Raw genomic sequence first — 19,542 nt, 5'->3', positions numbered from 1 at the left:
TAAACAATGGTTTATAATAGTGTCGGTGTGATTTTCATTGGTTCGCGGGGTTGACTTGGTTATTAATTAACCAGAGGTTAATTAATTCTGGATGCATGTGGGGAGGGTTATTAATGGGTTCCAAATGAACCAATCAATTCCCAAAAATAATGATATGGATGTATTCAACCGGGGGGCGGGGATTTTAATACATGGGGCTTTATACGTATATACATATTACGGGAAGGGGTTTATATATGGGAGTTATATAGTAAAGTTAAGGTTAATATGAATTTTTGAATGGAACGCTAAGTTATAAAAATATTTTAACTTTTGTAGTTAAAACTTAGGCTAGGGTTTGAAAAAGGGTTTATGAAATGTGATTAGTGTTTTGTGAGTGATTTTGAACAGAACTCAATACCTTTTGGAGGGAAATTAGTAAGTGATTGGGGAAACAATATGAAGGGGGGTTAGTCATGCCTCGCTTGAGTTGTTCCAAGGGTAATGTCTACCATAGTACTTGTGATAGAGGTAAAATTAACACTTTGATAAGCAAAACCTATCACAAGTCTCATTTTGCAACAGTAATCTACCTACCCTGCCTGTTTTGCCTAACATTTTTTCTTCTTTCTTTGGGTGCACTTATACTGGCAAACCCTTTCAATCTTATTTTCTTTTCTTTTGCATGATAAGCCTATCTAAGTCTGCACTTATTTCTTCCAAGGGCTGAGATTAAACAGTTGAGCGCCTTTGCTTCTCTACCTATCTACTTATCTGCCAAGATTAAACAGTTTGGACAAATTTTTATTCTCTATCTCTAAAACATGAAATTGAAACATGAACTGGCCAAGATTAAGCTGTTTGGCCATTCATCAATTGTGGCATATAGTGAAAAGCTGCACGCAATGCTTATTTTCAAAAAATGGATTTGTAGTGGCATTTAGACTTGCACATTTTCCTGGTCTTTTTTATTTGGGGTTCATTTCTTTTCATTTTTTTCTTTTGACCATTTATTATTTTCACCCTTTTATTTTTGTTTTAGGGTTTACCCTCTTTACATTTTTTAATTTTTTGATTTTTTCATAATATGGAAACCTTTACAGCAAGGAAAGGATGAACATATTACAGAGCTCAACCAGTCAATCATGAAACATGACACCTATTACTATAGGAGTATAACAAGGGTCTCGACACTTTATAACAATTGGTAATTGAAAAGTTCCGATGGTAGGGGATCCAATGTGTTAGTGCATGGTCAAGAGGAAACTAATATAAACAAGGGAACATAGTAATAACAAAGGAGAAAAGGTCCTCTATAGAATTCTAAAGGACTTAGCGCCTTAAGGCTAAGCCTCCGGTCACCACACTCGGTCCTATGGTGGAGATGCGAAAAGGGGCTAAACAAAAAGGGCCAAGGACATCAAAACTCGTTATTTTCATAATGTATTTTAAGAATAAATTTCTAATAAGTCTAAGCTCAAATATAGTGTAATACAGAGAGTTAAAGGTGTATGGGTCAGCAGCTGCAGAATAGAATGCGGAACAGAGGAGTTGGTCACAGGAGTAATGGCTATTATCAAAGAATTGTTGGGCTTGTCTCGATGTTGAAAGAAAGCCATCTCTAATATCACGTGCACGTATTATATAAATAAACGAAAAACAGAGAATCCATGCAAAAGTACAGTCAAGTACTATGAAACCATGAATAAGCATGGAGATCCTTTGAGACAGGAGAGTTACACATAGAGGGGACAGTGCCTGATTGGAGTGTGCAAAAGGACTGAGAATTCATTCTCAGTATGGAGAAACAATCAAGTGACCATTATCTTATTTAATGTAGTGGCATTGACCAAGTGAGATGCAAAAGTAAACTGAAGGGCCATGTTGAGGTACATTAGCACAGTTTTGAATACAAGACATCGTGGCAGCATCAATTGGGGGTCAGCAAAGGAATAAAACCCAAGAGCTCAGATGAGAAAATGGGGGAAGTAGAATAGTTTCCAGAGATATAAGAGGAAAAATCTTTGTGTAAGTGCACTGTTGTGTAAGGCTGAGAGAGAGCTTGTTCTGTAGAGAAAGGTCAAGAGTGCCTATGCAGAGGTAAGAGACCCCGAGAGCTGCATTCTGTGTGTAAGGCAAAAATTTCATGTGCACTATGTGTAAAGGCAGAAGTTGCATGTGAGTTGTGTATAAGGCTTAAGTCCATGTGTGCTATGAGAAAGGCCAATGGTTCCTGCGTTGTATGAGAAAGGATGAAAATGCATGTGCAGAGAAAGGAGGCCGAGAGATATGTGTGTGTTGTGGAGAGCATGAGGTTGAGAACTGAGCGCATGTTGATGAAGGGCATAGACAGAGCGCATGGATGGTGATGACTAAATGTTGTTGAGTAGATCACTGGGATGTTGCAGAGTGAGAAAAGAACAAAGTTGATATCCAGCAAAATAGGTGCCATTTACAGTGAACATCATGTTCCTATTTGAGTGTGGGTTGGTGCCTGCATACATCAGGAAGTTGGTGCTTCCATATCTCGTGGGTTCTTGAGAAGGCTTGGGGGTTAGTGCCTCCTGCAAGTTGGTTCTTGCATAAATCCAAAGAGATTCAAGTTGGTGCTTGCAAAAAATCCATGAGGTTGGCACCTCACATGGTGCTTCTGGTAAGCTGGACAGGTGTCTACAATAAGAGGGAGTTGGTGCTTCCTACTAGTCAGTGCTAGCAAACAGTTAAAGGGATTTGGTGCTTCCTGTGAGTGGGTGCTCACAAAACAAGTCGATGTAATAGAGTAGGTGATCTTATTTTACATCAATAACAATAGCAAGCTTGGTGGTTTTTTCCTGAAAGGGTTTCCATGTGAAAAACCTTGTGTCTCATGTTTGTGATGCTCATGGTGTAGATGCTTGTATGTTGATTTCATGTTGCTACCATGTTACATATTGCTACTGATTATATGGATGGGTGCCAAGCTTGAATTAGAAAAGCAATTAGGCATTAAAAAATTAAAATTAGCCTTAATATTGATTCACCCCCCCTCTCAGTGTTATCATTGTTTCCAACATCTAGTGGTAGAGAGCAGTAGAAAGTTAAAATTTGATCCAATGTGGAAAGGTGAAATTGAGGCAGATCAGTAGAGGAAACACAAGGGGGAGGAGAAGAAATGTTAGAATCAGAATAGTAGTTATAAGAACGCAAAATTGAGGAGGAGAACTTATAGAAAGAATAAGAATAAAAGAAGAAGTAATATGACTTGTTGAAGTAGAAAGCAAAGGAGGAAAGGAAAAGAATAGAGGAAGAGGGACAATAGAGGCGGTCATAGGAGGAGGACGCTGCATATATCATGCAATAAGAACAGATGGCTCATGAAATGGAAGTGTTAGAGGAGGAGGTTGCAATCAAACCAATAGCACATGAGCCAGCACTCAGCTAGAACCTCCTCTCGTTGGCTTCCATTTCCCATTCAATGAGAAGGGAATTGTTCCTCCACCTGATGATAGGGTTATGGATCCATTGAATTTTACCTTCGACTGGCTAAAGAAAAGGATTGTACAGGAAAGGAGAAGGTATTTTCTCAATGATCCTATTCATCCTATCTCCATATCCACAAAGAATGTAACAGCATCGAATACTAGGAGAAATCCTCAGGCAACAAATGTATCTTTTGTGACAACAACATAAGATAATATGGAGTATCTTATGAGTGAGAATGCATGATTGTAGAAGAAGCTAGCTACCACAAAACAACAGGGCAATCATCTTGCCGCAAAGAATAAAAGGCTGTCTTCCATTAGTATCAGCACAGTGGAGCTATAGTCAGCCATATCTGAAGAATTGAAGCCGATGGAAGACACCATGAAGAAGCTATATAGTGAGATGATTCTCTTGCATGAGGTGGTGATGCCCCTAGTAAAAATTTATAAGAAATCTCAAGAGATCCTAAAGGTTTTAAATGTTACAAGCAAAGATATAGATTTGATACAATATTGGGCCATCGAATATCCTAAAATTCTTAAGCGGTTGGTCAGGAAAGACAGGATAACAGCCGAGGTGGATAGAGAACAATTAAGGCCACATACTCAAAATTACACCCACCTCAGTGAACAAGCAACCAACACTATATATGTTTATGTTTGACTACATAGTGGTTTAGAGTCCATGGCACATAAACATAAAGTTCCTTTTGTGGGTTCACATGAAGGAAAAAGGAGCAAGGATGTCATCATGTGGTAGACAAAAGAGTTCATGGAACAAATCAAGCAAGCAACATATCAAGAAGGCTTGAAAGTCACCAAGAATATTATTCTACAGTATGCAATTGGTCCATCCAAAGTTCACATGAAGTTAAAATGGTTGTGGAATAGTATACAATCAAGCTCCAAATCCATATTATCATATGCATTGGAGGTAAATATGTGGTACATTTCAGAGCTACCAATCAGAGTTAAAGTTATTGTGACAGCGTTTAGAGCCTGGCACTCCTACATCACAAATGAACTCCATTCACAAGCCACTAATTTGTCTTTTCCTCCTTCATGAGGATGTTTTGTCTTATTCTAGTTTTGTCTTATGTAGCCACCATTTTGATGTATTTTTTATTTTATGAATAATAAGTCCAAATGTAAAAGAAGTCCAAGAGACACATGTGGAATGTGAAAAGTCACATAGAAGTCCATAGGTTATGGAAGTCAAAGAGTCATGAGGAAACTCAAGAGTCATTATCATTTGTTCTAAATAAGCCCTCATAACTTAACCAAAGGGCTTGGACTTTGAGAGATTTGGCCTTGGCTTCTCTAATTGTGCATAAGGGTGAAGATCGTTCTTTTGGAGAAGCAAGTTGTAGCTTCATGCTCCACTATTGATGCTAGTGTTTCATCAATGTAACTGTGTACTTGTATCTTTCATTAATTATCAGAAGCTTTCAGAGCCGACACTCTTTCATGCATGTATCGTAAATATTGTAAGACAATTCTTTAGATGTTTGTGGTATATGTTGTGTTACACATACTAAATAGAATGAATTATTCCATTGCTTTATATATGAATCTTGTTGAATGGGTGTTGTTATGTGCCTATATGATTTTTGTTATCTTGTGAACTAATTTGTAGGTTAATCAACGAATCTTCACATTTTCTCTCACGTGCCTCTTTTATGATATTAATAATTCTTTTCTTTAGAGACTCGTCTCTTATATCTCTCATGTGGAAGCTCCTTTTACACCTTACACTTGGTGTCTCACAAAGCTTCCATACTTGCTACCCAAAAATTATGTGTGTGATCTCTTGTGTATGGTTTGTAGCCAAGGCACTCTTTTAAATTCACTTGCAACAGTGGTCAAACCTTATATCCAGATGGGGATCCTACACCAAATGGTGTGAGAACTAATTGGGACTTCACAATGGGGAGACCCCTTGTATGTTGGCGGCATACAGCAACATCAAAACAACCTCCTAGAGCCTAGATACATGTCCCCATACGCTTTTAAAGAGGTGGTACTCTTCTTTTGGTGCACACTAAATTTTTTAAATATATTCTAAGAAACAGTATAACGCTCATATCATGCACATGTGAGTGGACCATGTGTGGTTAAAAGAACACATAACAAGGGTAAATATACAAATTTTAGTTGATCATGTCTATTCCATTCATCATTGTAAAGTAAGCATCATTGAAGAAAGATAATAGACAAAGTTAAAGGCATAATGGTCCAGACATTCAGAGAGCTATAAAATATTTTTATTCATCTAATTCATAAATGGCATAGGAAAACATCCAGGAGATTCATATTTCCTTAAAACATGTCCCAAAATCACAAGTTAAGTGCCTTCCCGAAGAGGAGCTCCTCACAAGGGTCAAAAAATAGTTTTACAAGTTCAAAAAAAAATATTTGAAAAGTCAGGTGCCTAAACCACTCTTAAAAATCTTGATACTTAAAATCATAAAAGTAAATGCATTTGTCCCATGGGGACTAGGATTGGACTCTCGCGGACAAGTAAATATTAAAGGTACCTTCAAGAAATAAAGAACTATAGTTAGGGGTCATCTTAAATGATGTATATAATAATCTAGAAAAATGGATGATCAAAGACTAGGAAGAAGGCGGGGAATTGCTTCAAAGGATTGGAATACTCACAAAATGATGTGGAATGACCTCTCTATCTAATGTTGAAGAAATTTCTATTAATATGGATGAAAATGATGGTGGTTAATCCCATTGTATGTCATTCATTAAGGATTAATGGTTTGTTGCAATTATTGCTTCAACCATTTTTTGATGTACTCTTTCAGTAAAGGAACCGTTATATCTTGTTTGCCACGTGGATGAAAAAAATCCTTCTAAATGTCTTGGGAATCCACTCATAGTTGTTTGGTTGCAGTTGATTGATCCTCATTGTTGTTGACAACTATGACGAAACATTTCTTAATTTTGGCTTCAGAAAAACCTTTAAATTATCAAATTTAGAATTGATCAATGTCTTGATAACCTCTAAGTCTTCCTTTAATATATCTTAGGTAATCAACCTAGATACTCTAATCATTCGTGTGCCCTGGAGGTCCTCGACAACTATAACACCCTCCTCCCACACTTACCCAAGTTAATCGATCCACCGAGGTAAATATGTGACGAAGAGTTGCTATGATATGACTCAACCTCCTAGATTACCTTAAGGAAGTGGAATGGACAAAACAAAACCTTAGTGACCTTCCTTAAGAGCTAGAAGACCCACAAGAGCTAAACCACCCCTATAGGTGCCCAAAACCTGAGTCAGATTTATTTTTCAATAAAAAAACCCCAATAGCATGCACATGCCTACATCCATGTGACTATAGGCCTCCAGTCGCTCCCATAAACCTGTAAGGGAGAAACTGCAGCGTTTTTCAGCCAATCATGTGCCTGCTACCACGAGATTTGAGCCACTTTTTCATGGCTAGTCTCCATACCACTGCCCAAAACATGATGATACTTTCCAAGACAATAAATGACACCAATATAAAGCCTCTAACACAAAACTTGATCAAGGATTTGACCTAACCAAGCCTAACCATGACATACATTTTGTCAAATACATGATGAACATGAAATCTATAGGTCATAAATACACATCTGAACATAGGGGTCTCATACTTATCTAAGAATTATCAAGAAGGTTTAATGCCCTCTCATATTAGCTGCAATAACATTTATTATGTCATGCATTCAATAACCAATCACATATTCATCAAACATGTCAAGATCCATAAGCAATATACATCATATAACCAGCTAATAACCAACATATAAACCATGGAAAATCAACCATAATGTCACCATCATAATCAATACATATGCTCATAGATCACAATAGAAAATACCTATTATTAACATATGAAAATGCCAACCAAGACAAGGACTTACACGTACCACCCGACCATAGACTGGGTTGAACCAAATATTTCTTTCATCCAGTCACCCTTGTGCCATATTCCAAGCATGAATCTGGGGTCTCATGGAATAACCAAAACCAAACCAAACCAGGGCTTCCAAAGGCAAAACCACCTCAACCATTGATTCCACCTCACGATCAGACATCACTAACCATCACCATATCAGTCTCCATCCAAGCTATCTAGGGCTCTAGAGCATTTTTTCCAACCCCACTTCCAAGACTAGTAACTCAACCCACAACTTTCGTTGGGCTCTAGAGTGTTTTTCCAACCAAGGCTTCTAGGATTAGTACTCAACCCAAGTTGTTACAAGGATTCTAAAGCATTTATTCAACCAAGGCTCCAAGAACTAATAACTCAAACCACAACCATAAGGAACCTGAGCACCAATCAGAAACAATAAGTGGAAAACCCCACAACACCATGGTTATCTAGGAAATGGCAAGGCTACGCAAAACCACAATCAATCCGGGCAGTCCCCCATGCCAATGATAGGTCATAACCAAAAAACAACATGCATGTGCCATGCATGCCAAACCTAGCAAGGAAACCATACACGCAACTCGATACCTGAAAAGAAATCCCATTGTAGTCGCTGATACAACTGGTCCCTTGCATTTTCCTGCTTTCCTTTGCCTTCTTTCTCCACATCCAAGTGAATTCTAGAGTGCTCCAAGCATGCTCTAAGAACACTCTAAGTGTGCAAGGGTATAAGAGAGAGATAATAGAGAGAGAGAGAGAGAGATCCACCATAGAACTAACAAAATATTACACTGACAAAAGCAATGAACTGATCCTCAAAAGCCCTTTTATCATTAAGGACTCTATTTTCTTCATTTTCCTCTATTTTTCCTTCAATTTCCTCCTCATGAAAATTTGTGACTCTTCACCTTCCTTTTCTCCTATTTTCCATTATTTTCATAAATAAATGTTGATTAATGCCACTTTTGCTTTGCCAATTTCCATAGCCATTAATTTATCGCAAGTGATCCCCATCACTATGTTTTTCCCATCATTCAGCTTTGAATACGTGTCCCATGACCTTGGTTATTATTTTTAAAATGATTTTTTAACTAGGGATTTTACAGAACCCTCCCCCTTGGGGGAACACCACCCTCAGTGTTCAATGACACCTATAAATAGTAAGACCACTAAAAACTAAGACATATTGCCTATGGAGATTTATAACACAGATCATTGTGGTATTTACAATGACCATTGTTAAAAACATGACAAACATACCATGTACTAGAGCTTTATAACACAACTCATTACGATATTTACAATAACAACCACATATACTTATGCACATTTGAATCAACCAACAAATAACCATATTGTTCATGTAGCTTTATAAATCCATCTCAATACAATATCTACAATAATATGCACATATGCACATTTTCTTAACCAACAAATAAAAGGATGTGATCCTCAACAAGGGAATCCAGAGGCTCACACCTCCATCCTCAAAAGTAGTACCAAGATTCACCTCCTTCCCAGGAAATCTAGGATCCACTACCAATATCAAATATGCATCCAATGTCCAGTGCTACAATCTTGTGTTATACGTTCCCTTAGTGAATAGTTATCGGCTCATTGTTCCAAGGCACACTCCCAATGTGCATCTGATTCCATTTGGCAATGTTAATGACCAAAATCAATGTATTCCTAGGCCTTCCCTTCTCTTCTACACAGTCCCTCGGGCAATTTGGTCACCCCCTTCCGTGAAGTCACACACCCTCCAAGTTCTGCGGTCATCCCCTTCCCTACAACACAGCCCCTAGGGCGACCCCTCCCTTGGCAAGGTTTCCTCACATCGGAAGGTCTAAAGCCAAGGCATATCCCTGCCTTAAAACCATCATAACAATCATAGCATGTTCATGGAAATCAGTGGACACTATTGGGTACCAATGTCCCATAATGGCCTTGCTCCTGAATGCTTTACCAACATGTTGTTGCCTATTCCGATTCCTTTTGTTGTTGCTGCTAATTCTTGAAATTAGTTCTAACCACCCAACCGGGCTTTTCATGCTTTCCTATACCAAGCACATAATTTCCATTAGATTCAAAATAAATTCAAATCATACCTCATGGGTTGCCTGTCAATAAGGTAAACCTGCATTTTTTTTTACTTCTTGTCACAACAAGTCAAACTAGCTTTTCGATCAAATCATCATGTATAAACATATCACATCCGGTTAGCTCAAAATGAAACCATCATAATCAAAATTATAGATCACATGTAACAATCATAAACTAGAATCATAGATCACATGTAATAATCATGAATCAGAATCACAGATCACATGCATGATAAAATATTCATACTTGTCCTTTAATCGATCCTTTGCTTCTACCTTTGTCCTTTGTCCTTTCCGTACACACACCAGATTGGTTGCCACACCCGGAAAGCACCTAGTGTCTTCTCTCCTCTTCAATCACGTACACATACACACAGTATACATCACAACACATACACTACACCCGATGTACAACACAACACATATAACTACATCCAACATACAACACAATACATATACATACACAGAGTACAACACAACAAATACACATGTCATGATACAGCGGCTACATAATCCTCGTAACACAATAACACAATACCACACGTGCACAACACAACATGTACAACGTGTAATATCGCGTGTACATAGTTCCACTTACACAATGTCTACGCAGCACCACGTGTACACAGCACCCAATGTACACAACACCATATACACAACATGTACATAGCACCACCTACACACAACACCCCATGTACAACATGTACACAACACCACATGCACACAACAGCTCATGTACATAGCACCACATATACAACATGCACGCAACACCATATGTACACAACACCACATATGCAACATGCACAAAGCACCATATATACACAACACCACATATCCAACATGCGCACAACACCATCTATACACAGCACTACATATCCAACATGCACATGTTGGATATGTAGTGCTGTGGATATGTAGTGTTGTGTATAGATGCAGTGTTGTGGATATGTAGTGTTGTGTATAGATGTGCAGCACATGTTGGATATGTAGTGTTGTGTATAGATGGTGTTGTGCGCATGTTGGATATGTGGTGTTGTGTATATATGGTGCTTTATGCATGTTGCATATGTGGTGTTGTGTACATATGGTGTTGCGTGCATGTTGTATATGTGGTGCTATGTACATGTGGTGTTGTGTGCATGTGGTGTTGTGTACATGTTCTACATGGGATGTTGTGTGCAGGTGGTGCTATGTACATGTCGTGTATATGGTGTTGTGTACATTGGGTGCTATGTACACATTGTGCAGGTGGTGTTGTGTACACATTGTGTAGGTGGAACTATGTACCCACGGTATTACACGTTGTACATGTTGTGTTGTGCATGTGTGGTATTGTGTTATTGTGTTACAAGTACTATGTAGCCATTGTATCATGACATGTGTATTTGTTGTGTTGTACTCTGTGTATGTATATGTATTGTGTTGTATGTTGGATGTAGTTATATGTGTTGTGTTGTACATCGGGTGTAGTGTATGTGTTGTGATGTATATTATGTGTATGTGTACATGATTGAAGAGGAGAGAAGTCACTAGGTGCTTGCCAGGTGTGGCAACCAATCCGGTGTGTGTACCAAAAGGACAAAGGACAAAGGTAGAAGCAAAGGATCAATTAAAGGACAAGTATCAATCTTTTATTATGCATGTGATTTGTGATTCTGATTCATGATTATTACATGTGATCTATGATTCTAGTTTATGATTGTTACATGTGATCTATAATTTTGATTATGATGGTTTCATTTTGAGCTAACCGGATGTGATATGTTTATACATCATGATTTGATCGAAAAGCTAGTTTGACTTGTTGTGACAGGAAGTAAAAAATATTACAAGTGTACCTTACTGACGGGCAACCAATGAGGTATGATTTGAATTTATTTTGAATCTAATAGAAATTATGTGCTTGGTATAGGAAAGCATGAGAATCTCGGTTGGGTGGTTAGAACTGATTTCAAGAATTAGCAGCAGCAACAAAAGGAATTGGAATAGTGGTGGGCCCCAATATTGTAGCAATAATGTTACAACTCCCAGAACTCCCTTCTTTAATTTTATCAACCCGGTAGTTCGTAACAAACTTGGAAGCGACGGTGTTGTATGCACAAGTACTAGCTCTTGCCGCAGCTGTCACTTGATCAGTTGGCACAAGTCCGCTAGGGGCTTAAGCCAACTTCTATGAGCTCTTAGAAGAAGCTTTTTAATTGATGGATGAAAGCTAACTTGAAGGAATCTAATCTAATTGCAAAAAGAAACTGAAAGCCAAAAAGAAACGCAAACCCTAGCAAACCCTAATTCTACCAGCTAGTCCTACTGACGCAAAGGAGAGCATGCAAACTACTGAAAGAGAAGCCATTACTTCTATGAAGGTAAAATACATGTGTCTAGACTACCTCTATCTGAAGAAAACATCTTTTTGTATTTTTGATTAAGTTGTTGGAATTATCATGCATGTGCTTTTAACTATTTTTGACTGTGCAGAGGTGGATCAAGGAGGAGAAATGCTTGGAAGAGGTCGGGAAGGTTCAGAGAGGGTCTAAGGAGTCCCCAACACCCTTCCAGAGAGTTTCACAGAGTTTGGCTATCAAGAAACCTCATTCATGAGCTTCTATAGGAAGTCTGCAGGGGTTCTACAGGATGTTTAGGATTTCTACAGGATGTTCTGTAATTTTTCTACAGGATGTTTAAAAATTGTATTTTGGAGGATGGGTGAGTGAGGGTAGATGCATGAATGGATATGGAGGTAGGATAGGGGTCTGAAGTGGCCCAGGAACTGGTGGATGGATCTAAGGAATGGCAAGGATGGTTCGATTTGTTCAAGGGAGAGATGAAACGATGTTGCACAAGAAGATGAGAATCATGGCAAAGTAAGCGAATGAGGCAAATGTAAGGTAAGGGTTCTAAGTGAAGGGTGAAGCAGGTAGGTTGGATGGAGTATGGGCAGGTAAGGAAGGATAACAGGTACTCTGCAAGTGGTTTTTCAAACTGACCAAACAAACACTTATAAAACCTATGACCTAGTTACTTTACTCTAATCTGACCTAACAGCAAAAGGAAATGAACAGAAGTTTATTCGAAATGAAATACGTGAAATGACTATGCAACTAAGCAATCATAAACTGAAGCATGCAATCAAAACTGATATCAAGTTCGACAACTAAGAATCCAACACTATTAATTGCATGGTGAAGCAAAGAATGTGTTTTTGTGGGCAGCAAGGTTACATTGGTCCCAGCTCATGATTCCACTGAAGGGGAGGTGAGATCCAAAGTACTTGGTAGCCTTTTTCTGAATATATTCCCTGTGATTAACCTATCAAGTAAATCTGAACATGAAGAACCTTTTTAATCATCAAAAGCAACCTAAATAACAACACAATATTTAAATCTAAATAGCAGATTTTATTCTAAGAATGCAGCAAAGACACATGAAAGTAAACAAAGGAGGTACTGGGCACTTGAGATGGGCCCAACCCCAAGAGCTACAGCCTCCTAAGAGAGATTTAGAGCTGGTGCAAAGCTGGATTCATCTTTATTGAGCAAGAAAAGAAGAGTTACATCAAAACTGTCCACAAGGAGAACTTGAAAATGAGCTGAAAGCAAAGCTAATCTATTGCCTCAAAATTGAAATACAAACTAGCTAACTTCTGCCTACAAAATGACTAACCATTGGCTAACTACCAGCTAACCCCAAATGAGGCCCTAAGCCTTCTTATTTATACAAATTGAGGACCCCAACAGTCCTCCTAAACTTTAGGGACTCGGCTGCCCAAAACTTGTAGTTAACAGCAGTCCTACTTGACTTGCTTGGCTGCCCTTGTGCTAATTGATTTGGTGGCCCTTGAACTCCGAGCTGATGGTGGAGAATTCAAGGTAAGGGCCCATAAATGAAGGGAACACCTTCCTAAAAATACTCTCCACGAATTTGGCTGCCAAGTGCTCATTTCAACCATTGATTTTGTCTCCAAATTGACCAAAAAGGCTACACAAAGCACACATTAGACTTGTTGGCATAATGACTAACCCAATTCACTCTATTAGCATAAATATAATCAAAAACATGCAATAAACTAATGAGAATGGTGGATTAAGTCGAATTAGGAGGTTGAATGAGCCCAAATAATTATCCATTTTTGGGGCTCATCATCACCCCCCTACTGAAAGTGTTGCTCATCCTCTAAGCAACCAATCTATCTCCTCATATTTGATGGCCTTGGTGGCATCCCTGTGATGCCAAGCTTCTGAAGTGATGCCCTCTTCTCTGTCATGAAACCATGCTTTTCTCTTTGCTTCTTCCCACTACCTGTGCTTCTTTTCCTAGAGAATTCTCAACTTTGGTATGATTGTGCAAGTATATTCAATATGATGGTGGCAATGGTGGTGAAAGGAGATGAAACCAGTGGAGGATGGAAGAAAAGAGTGGTTGCATGCCTCCTCAACAAACTTCAAGCTTCAAATCCCTCTCCATAATTGATTCTGGCCTGCCCAAAGGCTTCTACAGGATGTTTCTGGTAAAAATACAGAACTTCCTGTAGAAAGTCCTGTAGCTTCCTGTAGAAGGTTGAACCATGACTAAATTGTGTCCGAACCCTGAAAAAAATGAGTGTTCATGGAGGGGATGGATGTGCTTAGGGTGGCCAGCACAGGTGCTGCCTCCCTAGCTAAAATCTCGGCCAATTTCTCCTTTTGCTGCCCTTTCCCCAAACTTCCTGTAGAAAGTCTTGTAGTGGCCGTTTTCTGGCTTCCTGTAGAAACTGTTTCGGTCTACTGTCACTGATATCTCATGGTGTGTCTCTTCCTCCTTTTTTCCTCTTCTTTGGTATTTTCTACCTCTGTTAGCTTGCTTCCTCATGCTCTGTTTTGGCTTTCTTCTCATCTTGTTTAGCTTCTGCCTACTCTACTATAGCCTTTTTTCTCTGTTCTGCCTTTGTTTTGCCCTCTGCTTGAATGATTTGTGCTCCCTCATCATTGGTTTTTTCACATTCTCCAGGCCTGATTCTTCCCTAGAATTGCATCGCTGCTTTTGCATAAACATGCAACAAATAAAACTATTTGTTTTCTTCTTCTCTTGAAGCCAAGAATTTTGCAAAAACCTGTGTTTTCTTCTAAAAAGATAGCTCATTGCCCCTCTTGTAAACTTGTTATTGCTCCTGGAATTTTCGTGTTTTTCACAACAACAACTTCCAATTTTTTCTCTCTTCAAACTTTTCCAACCTGAATTTGCTCCTTAGTTTTTGAAAAGAAATCAATTTTTTTTTTTGACAAAACAGAGACCAAATAACATAGTTTTCTTTTCCTTCTAGAAAGTGGTCAGTCTTGCAAATTCATTCTTTCACACAAGCCTAGTTCCTATGGTTGCATCTCTCTTTTCAGAAGAAGGTGAGAAGGAAGAAGCCAGGCTTCGAATGCAGAGGAAAAAAGTACTGTGTAGAACTCAGAAAATATGCAAGCAGACTTTTCACATTTTTTTAATGTGCAGGCAGACTTTTCCTCTCATTTTTTAAATTTAATTCCATGTTCAATTCACCATTTTGCACCAACAAATCATGCACAACGAAGCTTCCCCACTCATACCTTGTTTGGAGCTTGAAATTCGCCGAAAATCCCAGGTTTTCTTTTTGCATGGTTGTTTTCTGCGTTTCCTGTAGAAGACTTCCTGTAGAAACGCCTGTAGGATGTCTTTGCACCTTTGAATGATCTTGGTATGCGGGAGAATTTTTAACAAGCCGAAAAAAATCAGCGAAGGATGATAGGTTAACCGATTGTGGGAGCAGAGAATGCATCCTTCAGTTAAGAATGTTGCAAGTGCAAATTAATCAGCAGGTGGTGAGAGTCAGCCGAGCATTTTTAATTATGGCGTGATTTGTGGTGAGGTGGCAAAGACATGGGTTGGCCCATGCAAACTGTTGGTCCCCTGGAGTGCTTAACTATTTGTTCTCTACCTGTAATCTCGTCCATCAATCATGCTGAAGTTTAACTATCCATCACTACCTGTTTTCTGATTCCCTCCTGAGATGGCTGAGTGCACGTGTCTCATTCACCCACCGAGCGCTATTGAACTGGATGACGGTGGTTAGTTAGCTGGCCACCGATTTTTTTTAATCCCGACCATCTCATTGCTCATGCAGTTTCTAAATTACATTCATGCAATTAGAGGAATGAGTTTCAGTCACGTACCTGGAAGTCAAATGGTTGTTGTGAGGTGCTATGGCCTGTCATTGCTGCATGCACTGGTTTCTGTGGTTGCATGAGGGCTTGGTGGCTGATTTTTTTGGTTGTTTTCCTTGTGCAGGTGTCCTCTGACCAGATCTAAGCTACAAGCATTTGTTTCCACGTTCAAATCTGCACCTTCAAGCTGCTGCTGCTGGATTTTCACAGGACCAGAACTTGTTTTCGCCATTGCTCCCAAACGGTAAACCGAATTGATCTGAAACTTGCTGAGCACGTTCCTATCATCATTATGCACCTCCCATAGCAAAATAGCGATCAATGGATGCACAGATTTCGAGAAAAATGGAAAATGGCTGAAGATTTCAGAGATCAATTTCTCAGAAACCGTGCGTCGTAATCGGCTGAAACTACTTGGGTAGGCTACTATCACCCATGTGCATCTCCCCATGAAACAGGTTTTGAAACGGATGCATGGATATGGAGAAAATGCAAAAATGGCTGAAGGAGATGGAGGCTGATTTCTTGGAAACCGTGCATCGGAATGGGCTGAAACTGCTCGAGCATGTTTCCATCATCCCTATACAATTCCCTGTAAAACGGTTTTTCAAATGGATGCATGGTTTTCAAGTTATGGAAAAAACAAATTTTGTTCTATGTATTTTCTCTTCAAAGCATTTTGCAAGTTTTTGCATGGAAAGAAAAACTGAGCTTGGGCTGTGATGTAGGTATGGATGATGGAGGATGAGTTTGAAGATTGCAGGAGGACTTTTGAACCCTTGAGGAAGCTACCATGTTCGCCAAACTACTTTTTTTTTAAATCCATTTCTAGCTTCCTACAATTTCTACAGGAACATCCTGTAGAAGCACAATGAAGAAGCACAATGAGGTGGAAAAGATGATGGAAAAGGGTGAGGAATGGGAACATGGATGCTTGCAGGCATAACCAATGGATTCCAAGCTTTAGATCCCCTTCCAAAATCGAATCTGGCTCGCTTGAAGGTTCTACAGGATGTTTCTTGTAGAAATATAGAACTTCCTCTAGAGCATCACCCGATGCAATGAGTGCTAAGTGAACTATTCAAAAATCATGAGAAATTAGTCAGTTAAGACTACCTCTCATGGAAATGGTCATACGTTTGAATGACTTACTTAACGCAGTTGAATCCCAAAAATGATATCCTTTGTCTTTGTTTTGAGTGATCCTCCTGACCTGCAATGTCATTGCTGCAACCTAAAATTATTCAATGGAAATTAGATTTATTTTTCTTTTTCTTTTTCTCTTTTTTTTTTTGAAAAACAACTAGGGCGCCTCATGGAGGTTTTCACCCTAATTGCCTGCCCTTGGCGCCTCCAAGGGAGGTTTTCACCTAGAGACCTTATTCTCTTTTCTCTTTTTTCCCAGCCCATTGACCGCCTCATGGAGGTTTTCAATCAATGAGCCAATCTAAGGTGCCTCCGAGGAGGTTTTCACCTTAGATTTTTATTTTTCCTCTTATTTTCATTTTTTTCTCTTTTTCTCTTTTTTTTTTTCTACCCTACCCTACTTGAAAAACAAAATTCTTTTCAAGTATAAGAATACTTCCAATGAAGCCACGTGCACATCGACATTAGAGATAAAATGATGTCGTGGCTTGAAATGCATGCTTTGACAGCTATCTGGATCTCAGAGACCCAATGATTTGACTATGAAGGGACCAAACATAGCTGAGGAAGAGAGTATTGTTGCAACTTGGTGACTGTCTGGAACCATGTCTCAATATAGCTTTGATATGCTTGGTCCTTTTGCTGATCTAGATCATTCTTCATGTCACCTTCTATCATGACCTTCTCATCTTCCTCTTTTTGCTGATATTTCTCTTGAGTACACGGAGGATTTGATGGTAACCATGAGGGAACTCCCTCTACCTCTGATTTTGATCTCTTCTCTTCATCAAGTGCAATCAATGGTTCTTTGATCTCCTCTCTTGAATCTTCTTTTGCTAGATGTGATCCTTCAATGCTTTCAAGATGATCTCTTTTTTGCAATCCTCTTCCTAAGCTATGGTGAAGATCATTGAGCTCAAGAGCAGTTGTTTGGACATGTTGTGCCTCAGCTTTGCAATTGGGTTGAGCTGCTCCATGGTATGGTTTTGGAAATGATGGTACGGGTAGTTGAGTGGAGGTGTGTATTTGAGATGGATGCGGATGGGGTTGTTGTTGGGTAGGCATTTGGGGTTTCCTTGGTGGAGGAGGAGGTGATGGTTGTGGTTGAGCAGGTGATGGAGGAAAAGAAGTGGGAGGAGTGTTGTACTGGGGCCTCCACCCCTGATGAGGTGCATTCCACTGAGGTTGTGGCTGAGCATAAGAGTGAAACAAATGAGTAGCTGGTTGGGCATAATATGGATCTATGAAAGAACAAGGAGGAGGTGTGAACCAGGAAGGATGAGCAAGGGGACCCCAAGAAGGCATGAAAGTGGCTTGATAGGGGTCATAATAGGTCTCGGATGTCCCTTTTAGTTCCTGCTGATAAGATCTAGGTTCATGTGGCCTCCTTTGGTTCATATAATAGAGTGATTCAGTGGCTCCTTTGGCTCTCTTATATGCAGCTTTGATTCTGGGTAAGGAAGGGCATTGATATGTAGGATGGTATCCTTCACATACAAAACACACTTCTATGGAGTATAATGGACATTCGTTCTTAGGATGCTTTCTAGTGCACCTAGGACAAAAAATGGCCAAAGCCCTCTTGGCTTCTTCTTGCTTCTTTTGGATCCGCAAGGTATCCAGTTGCATGGCAAGAAACTGCCTCATATCACTCTTGAAATCTTCGATCTGATTTGCAAATTCATTTTTGGATAAGGTACTGCTCCCAACATTTCTGCTTGTAGCCATTCGCTCCAAAGGAATGTTTTCTTCTTCTTCTCCCCTAGAGGTTCTTTAAAGATGCCTTGATGTCCACCTAGGGCTTCTTCTCAATCACAGCCATCAAAGAAGAGAGAAGGTTGGCTGTGTGAAGCAGTGGGGGGTGTTGTGCAAATATTTTTCTAAATTATCTCTACTCCTACAAGGCATGAAAGGAAATATTTTTGGTTGTTTTTTTTCTTTTTTCTCTGCCTGTACCTGCAAAAACTAAAATAGATTGAACTGCAACTAACTATCTTGCGAAAATGAAAATGTGGAATTGAAATGAAAGCAGGAAAGGACTAATCTATTTTGCTCAAATGAAATTGCAGGAATGAAATGATAGTCTACGCTTGCGGAATTGAAATGCTAATCTACGCTTGCAGAAATGAAATTGCAGAATTTAAATGCTAATCTACGAAAGTAGGAAATGCTAATCTACTTTTTCATAAACGAAACTGCATAATGGAAATGAAATAAACTACTTAGCAGAAGATTGTAGTGGAAAATAGAAGAAAAGCGGCAATCACCAATACTCTGACGCTTCCCCGGCAACGGCGCCAAAAAGATGGTGGGCCCCAGTATTGTAGAAATAATGCTACAACTCCTGGAACTCCCTTCTTTAATTTTATCAACCCGGTAGTTCGTAACAAACTTGGAAGCGACGGTGCTGTATGCACAAGTACTAGCTCTTGCCGCAGCTGTCCCTTGGTTAGTTGGCACAAGTCCGCTAGGGGCTTAAGCCAACTTCTATGAGCTCTTAGAAGAAGCTTTTTAATTGATGGATGAAAGCTAACTCGAAGGAAGCTAATCTAATTGCAAAAAGAAACTGAAAGCCAAAAAGAAACGCAAACCCTAGCAAACCCTAATTCTACCAGCTAGTCCTACTGACGCAAAGGAGAGCATGCAAACTACTGAAAGAGATGCCATTACTTCTATGAAGGTAAAATACATGTGTCTAGACTACCTCTATCTGAAGAAAACATCTTTTTGTATTTTTGATTAAGTTGTTGGAATTATC

Source organism: Pinus tabuliformis, chromosome 3_2 (genome assembly GCF_031772625.1).
Source record: "Pinus tabuliformis cultivar Carrire ecotype Pingquan chromosome 3_2, CPIR1, whole genome shotgun sequence".
NCBI lineage: Eukaryota > Viridiplantae > Streptophyta > Pinopsida > Pinales > Pinaceae > Pinus > Pinus tabuliformis.
This window is presented reverse-complemented; position numbering follows the sequence as displayed.